The sequence below is a fragment of the Rhea americana genome, unplaced genomic scaffold (genome assembly GCF_003343005.1).
Source record: "Rhea americana isolate MKP2758 unplaced genomic scaffold, rheAme1 scaffold_15, whole genome shotgun sequence".
NCBI lineage: Eukaryota > Metazoa > Chordata > Aves > Rheiformes > Rheidae > Rhea > Rhea americana.
The window spans coordinates 4,933,500-4,942,022 of record NW_028185594.1 but is presented as its reverse complement, the minus strand read 5'-3'; positions in this window follow the sequence as shown (position 1 = coordinate 4,942,022).

The window sequence follows — 8,523 nt, the reverse complement described above, 5'->3', positions numbered from 1 at the left end:
CCCTGCAAGCCGCTGCCCCTCAGGCAGCGACGTCTGGGCCAAAAATAACGATGCTGCAGAGAGTGCAGGCGTCCTCGCAGCGGTGCGGCGCGCGGGGCAGCAGCCCCTTCAGCGGCCGCCTTGCCGCCGGCTGCGCTCGGGAGTCAGCTCCCTTCTCCTCCGCAGCAGCAACCTGCATGAGCAAGATCTTGCTGGGCAGAAAATGCCTTTATCGTTACGTCTAGGAAAGCACCGAGGATCACACTGCACGCAGACAGCAAGAAGGATAATAACAGCAGTACATCCCAGAGGCCTACTGCCTCCCGGCGCACGAGCCCCTCGAGTTATGCTGGCTTCATAATTCACGTAAAACCAAATTAAAGCACTTTACAAATGACAACAGATCACAGGCCTTAACCAAATACTATAAATGTCCCTAACCGGCTGCCAGGATTAGCACTGCACCGCCATCACTGGTCGCCCATACGGGGAACTTCGAAGACACAACAGGAAGGCACGACCCTCTGGGCAAAGCACGTATTGTTTTAACCTTAGATCTTATTTTCCTACATTATGCCCCCCAACAGCCTTTACACAAATAAACTAGCAGGAGTTTGGCAAAGACACCAGCACTAACGTCTCCACTCCTGCAGCTGTGCTGGAGTCACAGCTACCAGCAGCTGCAATTTCAGTTTTTACACCCCAGGCAAAACGCGCCGAGGGCAGCGGCTCCCTGGGAAGCCGGGGCAGCCCGAGCAACGCCACCTCCTGCCTTCCCCGCGTGGCTTCCCGCTCCGCAGGTGCTGCTGGGGCGCCGGCTCCTCGGGACGCCAGGAAGAGCCCGGCGCGCACCGCGGCCTCGCCGAGCGCCGTGCCCCAGCAGCTCCCGGCAGGAAGAAAATAATCACCTGCTGACATTCATGATTCCCTCAGAACCTGATTTTTTCCTAGGCGTTGCGATTCTGCTCCAGGCAAAATGTCCACATCTGTTTGTAGACAATTTTGAGTATCACAAGTTTTGAACTTTTTGCAATACTAAATTCTTGATGTTTTCAGACACATTTTGTGTCCCTATAATTTAAAAACGTCATTGATTTTTTATAGAGGCTAGTTGGAACTTTTTATATTGCACTGTGGATCTCTGACTCTTGAAGAAAAATGCAATGGMAAAATGAGTGACTCCATCACTAAACCTATGGCTTTATCGTACATATGTAGCAGTTGACCAAAATGTGGCTTTAGGACTAGGCATCAGGTCAATAAACTATAGTCATCAAAAGAAGATCGTCTCACCCCTGCAACGGGATTTCAATAGAAGTCCCATGGCAAAGTGAGACCAATAGTACTTGTGTGAGTAAAGCAAACAAGAAATACAGGGTTAATATTTGAGCTTGGGTGCTGTACATCTCCCTTTGAGGTGATGAAAGTTTTCAGCTGTCTCCAAACTCAGAGGGATGATCTGTGGGAGCAACGAGAGCAGGACCTGCTATTTTCAGAAGTCAGGAGTGAAACAATCTATCACATCGAGCACAGCACGTAAGAATTTGGCAGCACATTAGGACTTGACAGCTCTCAGTACCTCCCCGGGCGGAGCCTGTGGATTACTGAAGATCCTAAACTTGTCTTTAAGTCACGAGCATGTCCTCAGTAATTTAAACTTCCGTTTTAAAACATGGTAAGAAATACACATAGACACACATTCACAACATTAAGTTGAATCTCAATTGTTCTGAAGTCTAGAAGAAAATAAATCATAATCATGGCCCAGGAAAACGTAGGGGCTGCAAATGCCATGCCAATATTCGAATGAATTCAGAACAGAATTTCAGACGTTACTTTGAATTTCTCAGCTTTGGTAGGTGCAAACCAGATATATCATGTTATTGCTTTTTAGCCCACATGAGAAAATGTTACATGCAGCTGAAATCTATTTCAGACAGCACTGTTTCTTCAGCAGAATGGGATTTCTCTGATGCATTGCTTTGCTCCATATGCTTCGAGTTATTGCTCAATTCAAACAGCTATTTCTGCATTGACTTGCAGGAATCTCAGAAGGCACCTTCTACGTAGGCAAGAAGCATAGCACATAAATAATTTCAAAAAGTATTAAATAGGGGAAGCTTCACAGCTTTTCATTCCAATCTGACTATGTGGTATTTAAATAAACCTCTGTGGCTTTCCAGTAACATAGTAGGAACTCCCAGGTGGCAGGGCTGGGGGAAGAGAGGGAGGAGAGCACTAAACATGCTAATGAACATGTAATTAAGAAAATGGGCCCTCATTCCCTTCAGAGCCTCTGTGAGGAGGGAGCTTATTTAAAGTGCTGCTTTCTGGTTCCCCTCCCTGCACGGAAGGAAATCAGTTTAATATCTCCAGCGCCGCCGGTCAACACCGTGGCTCCYCGCTCCAGACAGGTTCAGTCAGCGAAGGCTGGCACTGAGGCAGAAATTATAGTTTTGAAATGACTGTTAAAGGGAAGGTAGAGGAGATACGCGATGCTGRTGCACAAGCCTGGTGGCCCCGTTTCTCAGGAGCAGTAATCCCTGGAATCCCTGGCGTTGCCTCTTCCTCAGCAGCACCGCTTCACTGGGGAGAACCGCTGCTCACCCCGGCGCCAGGCTCCCCRCAGACGGGACTCCTCTGCCCGGGGGAGCACCCCGCTCCCTGCGGCTCTCCGGGGCTGGGGCGCAGCGGGCAGCCRGAGCCCCACGCAGCAAACCTCCGTGTGGCCTCGTACCCGCAAGCCACGGCGGCTAGCGGGTCTCTAGGGCACGATTGGGACCAAAGGAAGAAAGAAACCATTCTGCTTAAGAGTTGAATTGCAATTGCGAAGCCAAAGGGTTAATTGGTGCAAGCCCATCAGGAAGAGGGAAAATAAAAGTAATTAAAATGTTTGTTTCTCTTTCCAATCCAATTTTGGAAGTGGCAGTTAAGGAAATTTCACCCTAAGCAGAGGATGGTAGCAGTGATTGGTAATTCAAGCATTCGTGGGAGGAGGAGGGAGGATTTTGTAAACAAAGGCTTAGGAATTCCTCAGCCTCTTTAGACATCTGGTAAATTCTGTATTGAATAACAGCTCTTCTTCCCTTGTTTTCTGAGCTTTGGAACCAACATATTTCTGGAGGCTGCACTCATCTTTAGTGAGTCTTAATCAAGCAAAGACAAACCATTTGTTTGAACATCAGCCAGTGGCTTCCTGCCAATATGATCCTTAGATGGCAGAACCATGTCCCAAGAGAAATGGCAATAGTCCCATTAAAATTAGACTAATTAAACCACTAGAATGTATAATAGCAGGGACTAAGTGATCTAATGGGTCTTCCCCATCTCTTATTCTGGGCAAAATCCAATTCCTCTTACTATGTGGGTAGAATTTGAGGGTTTGGTGAGTATCTTGTCCTGCTTTCATTGAACTAAGTGAAAACTCACCCATCAGCACACGCAGGACAAGTGCAAGTCTTGCATATTAGAATCTGCAATTCATGTATCAGAAGAATTTAAAATACAATCTCAAATAAATGACACTATAGAGAGACAAAATTAAAACAAGGTTGGGGATAAATGACAGAAGACATGGCACAATACGTCTGACTACTGCATGTTAAGGGCACATTTAGAGGGTATCAGTTGGTGAGCRATCAGAGCAACAAGTCACTAAGTCCCCAGCGACCTTGGAGCTGCTAGAAGGAAAACAGTTCAGTGTTTGTAAGTAGTGTGACACCATTTGCAATGAGTTGGGACATTTAAGTACAAACTTGAGAAACTTGGCTCTTTTTTATTAAATTGTGGTATGTTGCATACCTCAGTCAGCCTTATGCTGTCAAATCTATGTACAAAAAACCTCCTGGATAAGAGATTTAAGTCACTTTACTGGCAACTAGGCAAATGGCAGCAGCTATATAGAATCGGCTGGCTGAAGCCAGGAGAACTAGTTTTCTCCAGCTTTTCTGCAGAAAGCTGGGCTTTGTAACAGTGCTGCCATTCCTTCAAGAARGACACAGAAATCAAGTGTTAGCATTTGGCTTTGGCCACAGAGGCTCAGAAGCTGAAGGGGGAATCGCAGAAGGAACAATACTGCTAGGTTTTTGGGGGAAAGRGACGTCCGTGACAAGGGGCCCAGACAAAGGCCAAGGAAATTGGCTCTCAGAGAAAAAAAATGCTGATCCATGAAGTGGAAGAGCCGTCTGGAGAAATAAAGTCCTGGGAAGGGGAGACTGAACCACAGAAAGACACACGCTGAATTCCTGAAAAACATTCCACGGTGGTGAGAGCAAGCAGGGAAGGGTACATATATGTTTTGCTTGGATCCGTGATAGTTTTGGGGTTATAAAGTAAAGACTAACTCTGTCAGAAACCTTTGCTGACCTGTGAGTCATTTATCACAAGCGCCGGGAGAAGCTCATGATAAGCCAGGGCTCCCAGGAGGCTGGGCCTGCAGCAGCGTCAGCGCAAAGGCAGCCGGCCCGGGAGCCTCGGGCAGCCGCACCGCGAGAGGCTCAGCCGGCGGCGCTGCCTAGGACACACCTCAGGGCATCGGCCAAAACCCGCCACAGCAGTCTGGGAAGGGTCCCAGCACTTCACCCAGACAGATCACCTTCCGCGACGTAAAGAACCAGAAAGTAAGTTTGCATGTGACTCCGCAACATCCAGATCCTCGGAGCAGGATCCTGCCSGCTGAAGGAAAGGGAACAGCAGACACGAATGCCTCTTTTTCACACTGTCTCTGGAAGCTGCCCGTCTTCATGTTCGATATTACTGCACCCAGCCACAACGATGACAAGGCCCAGCAGATAATACTACTGCTAGCAGAGCAYTGGTCGTTAAAAAAGCACCTAGCTACAAAACAGAAAATAAAATAGAGAGCAGTTGCCTGCATCTTATACCAAAAGGCCTCTGCAACCCAGAAAATTGTAAGAGAGCAGATTAAATTCACTTTAAAGAACAGAGGAATCCAAAGTGTCACGCAAGGGTTAAAATGTAACCGATTTCCTCACTGAACTGCTGAGTGGGAATGAGCAGATAACTTCAGGTTTTGTTTTCTTATTCAAGGATCACAGAGATGAAAGCAATCATCAGCCTGATAGCCCATCTTGGTAAATGTTTCCTAGTGTTTTGTCCAATTTGATGGTAAATGTGGAAGGCAGTGGAGCTTCCACTGTATCCTTTGGGATACTGCTTCATAAGCTAATAATTATCTTATAAATCCATGACGCAACCAGCTTCTACCTCTCTCGCTGTGGGAAACCACATCCCCTCCAGCAGAATCCCCTTCCTTTCGTCACCTGTGCCCTCCCCAGATGTTTTTTTCAATCAGTTTCTTATGTCTTCAACCTAATTTCAAATTAAGGCTCCACAGTGGGGCACAGAGAGTTCCCTTTGAGAAATCCTATGCTCTCCTGTCTCATTATAAAAAATACTAGATTTCTCTGTCAAACCAAAAAAAAAAAAAAAAAACCACACAATTCAGAGTAATCTATCAGACTGATAGACATGCAAGCAGATATTATATCTGTGAACTTACTTTATTTTTAATTATGCAAATCCTTATGTAAAATAGGCAAATGCATCAACCCCCCTGCACAAGGCTTCTGGCATTTCCTCACAAAGCTTTAGGTAGTGCAAATGTTGATCTTCTCCTCTCAATAGCTTGCCTGATCATGTAAGAATATATGTAAATAAGCTTCAAAAGGATGAGGTTAAAAGTGTCATAGGAGTTATTTACTAAATTTAAACGTGACAAATCTCACAATTCACCTGGTTGCATTTGGGGCTTTGGCAACCAAGTCAGCAATGAGGCCAGTGAGCGCCCTCAGATAGCAGCAGATGTTTCTGCAAATAATGTGAAAATGTTCACCCTCAGGCACACAAAATAACTCCTGACTGGTGGGGTGGGGAGGGGTGTTTTGTTCTGATTTCCCTTCCTGCCACGGGAGGAGTTTTGTATCAGGACAAAAAACGAGGAAAGCAACATTAGCAATGTTAAAGAGGCTTTAAWACAGGAGGAAGAAACACCATGTAGGGATGCCCCCCTTCACTCAGACTTAGCATGGACGTAGAGCTGAATTTATTTTCAGATGTGTAAATCGACAGCTAACTGTTTGCTCCTAAGAATTCCTACGTGCAGCACTTCCCAGATGCGGATGTCTGTTCAGCTCCAGAGTCGGTACCAATACCTCAGACTGTAGGTTTGTTCTGGTACCCTGGACTTACCAGGGTTTTGCTCTGGTAGATTTATTGTTGGAGCCAAGAGGCAATGTGGGCTATTCAGAACACAGGGATTTTCAGAGAAAACATTTCRAACTCCTATGCGGTTGCAGACAACTTCTCAGAAGCTGCCAAATCTTGCGCAGTGCATTCGTTCGYGGGGCTGATAACCCGGTGAATGCTAGCTGCTTACACTTACTTGCTGATGAGAATTCCTCCTGTTGTGAGGAAATATAAGTAATTTTGCAGACTAAATTTGTGAACTTAGATTGAGGTAAAAACAGGAGACAAGCACAAGTTTGCTCTCATATAAATCACAGCAGAYGCTACTTACAGTTGTTTTGCAGTAACCTACAATCCAGAATCCTGGAATTTGCTCCTGTTTTGGGGTGGTTTCCCCCCCCCAAAGAAAGCTGTCAGTATGTCCTAGACTGACTTGGCAGCCTGAGCTTTTCTTAGGGCACAATCTGCCATTCTGGGACTGATGTCTACTCTCACAGCGGTTGTGTCCCATCTCCCAGTGGGTCTATGTTTGTAGCGGGGAAAAAAAAAAAAAAAAAAAAAGAAGAATTGGGTAACATATCCAAAAGACCTTCTTCTTCCATCTTAGTAAATCCTGTTGCACATTCCTGCCATCTGGAATGGCCCAGCAGTGTCATTCCACATGATAAGCTTACTCTCTTCTTATCTCACCGAGAAATAATTCAAGATACAGCTTTCCCTTTCTGCCTACCCTTCAACTTCTTTTTTTTCTTTTGCTCTACTCTGGTTCTACGTTATGGTCAACATAAATACAACGAAGCCACACAACTTTTACAGCAGGTACCAGAACTGCCAGTTGTCTTTTCTTCCTTACCATGGTTCAAAGGAATAACTCTCATGTTATTCCTGAATCCATGAATAACTATCATGAATTGGCTAATTACAGTTTTGCCATTTGATTTGACATTCCTTATTCTGAATAATTTCTGTCACTGCTTCCATTTTAGTAAAACCTAATTTTCTGTATGAAAAGATGTTCTCTTGCAATACCAGCTGTGACTCTCTCCTCACACAGAAATCAGAAGGGGCAGTGCATGGGGCAGAAAGTCTGCAGTTAGCTTCCCTTCTCTGCATTGTCACTGCATGCCAGTGAAACACTGCCCTTCATTTGACATTTTTCATAGTAAATATCACAAAATGGTTTGCAGATGAAGTCAGTTACATATGCCAAAGAGAAAAAAAGAGGATTTAAGGTGATTATTAAAGATAAGTGACTCAGTGGCTCATGGAGCGTAACAGAAAGATGGATAGGAAAACGAAACCTGAAAAGAATAATCTTTTAAACTGTTACTGACAGCCAAAGAGCAAATATCAGAGCAGAAAAGTTCATGCAAGTCTCTAGTGCAGAGACTATTTTGGTGAAGCATATCAGAAAAACCTGCTTAGTCACTAGGTTTACAAAAGTAAGTTATTCAGAAAAGAAATATTACTAAACTGAAAAGCTGAAATTTCTCTAAGCTGCCCAGAAACAACTACAACTGAGAATGAAGAAAGGACTCATGTGTATTCCAGGAACAGCTGCTGCACCCTTGAATAGCTAAGCCTGCCACATACACATTCTGGGGAGCAGAGCATTACTTTTAAAAACACATCCACTTTTAGAGAAGTAAATTTATTTTAGTAAGCTCATTTATAACTGTCAGCTTCTCTTGACAAACGTAACAAAAGCTAAAGCTCCCTGGTCTTACTGGTATGAGGAACCGTTGCTCATGAGCAGGAAAGGATGTGGGAAACATTTGTCCAGCAACTGCAGTTTGAGCTCCCTGAGCCAAACTCTGCTCTCTTGAACCGCTCTTCGGGGCGATACACATCGGTGCGCATCGCCTSTCGACGATGCCGTCTTTTTTGTGCTGCCGAAGAGCCTCTCGTGGCCTGCACAACAGCAGCAGGACGGCTGCAGGAGCCGCTGGCGGCGGCGCACCCCAAAGCCCAGCCGCGCCGCCAGCGCCAGGCCTCCGGCCTCGGCCCACGCGCGGCGGCCCGGCTCTCGACGCGCTCGGCGCCGCCCCGCTCCTCTCCCACGGCGTGCTCTCCSGCAGAGCGCGCCTGGCCTCCTCGGAGGAGGACTGCTGCTTTTTAACGACCCGTTAGCGTCTCCTAAGGGCACTGCACCAGCGCAGAAGTGCACCTACGGTTTCTCCCTGCTTCGGTAACACCGCACTTCTCCGGGAGAAGCCGCCTCCCCCTAGGCAAAGCCCGGCTCTGCGGGAACAAAGCGCCCATTCTGCCCCGACAGCACCGGCCACGCCGCGGCAACAGCTCAAGCGGCGCGGGCGGCGGAGGCGCGGGCGGGCAGGC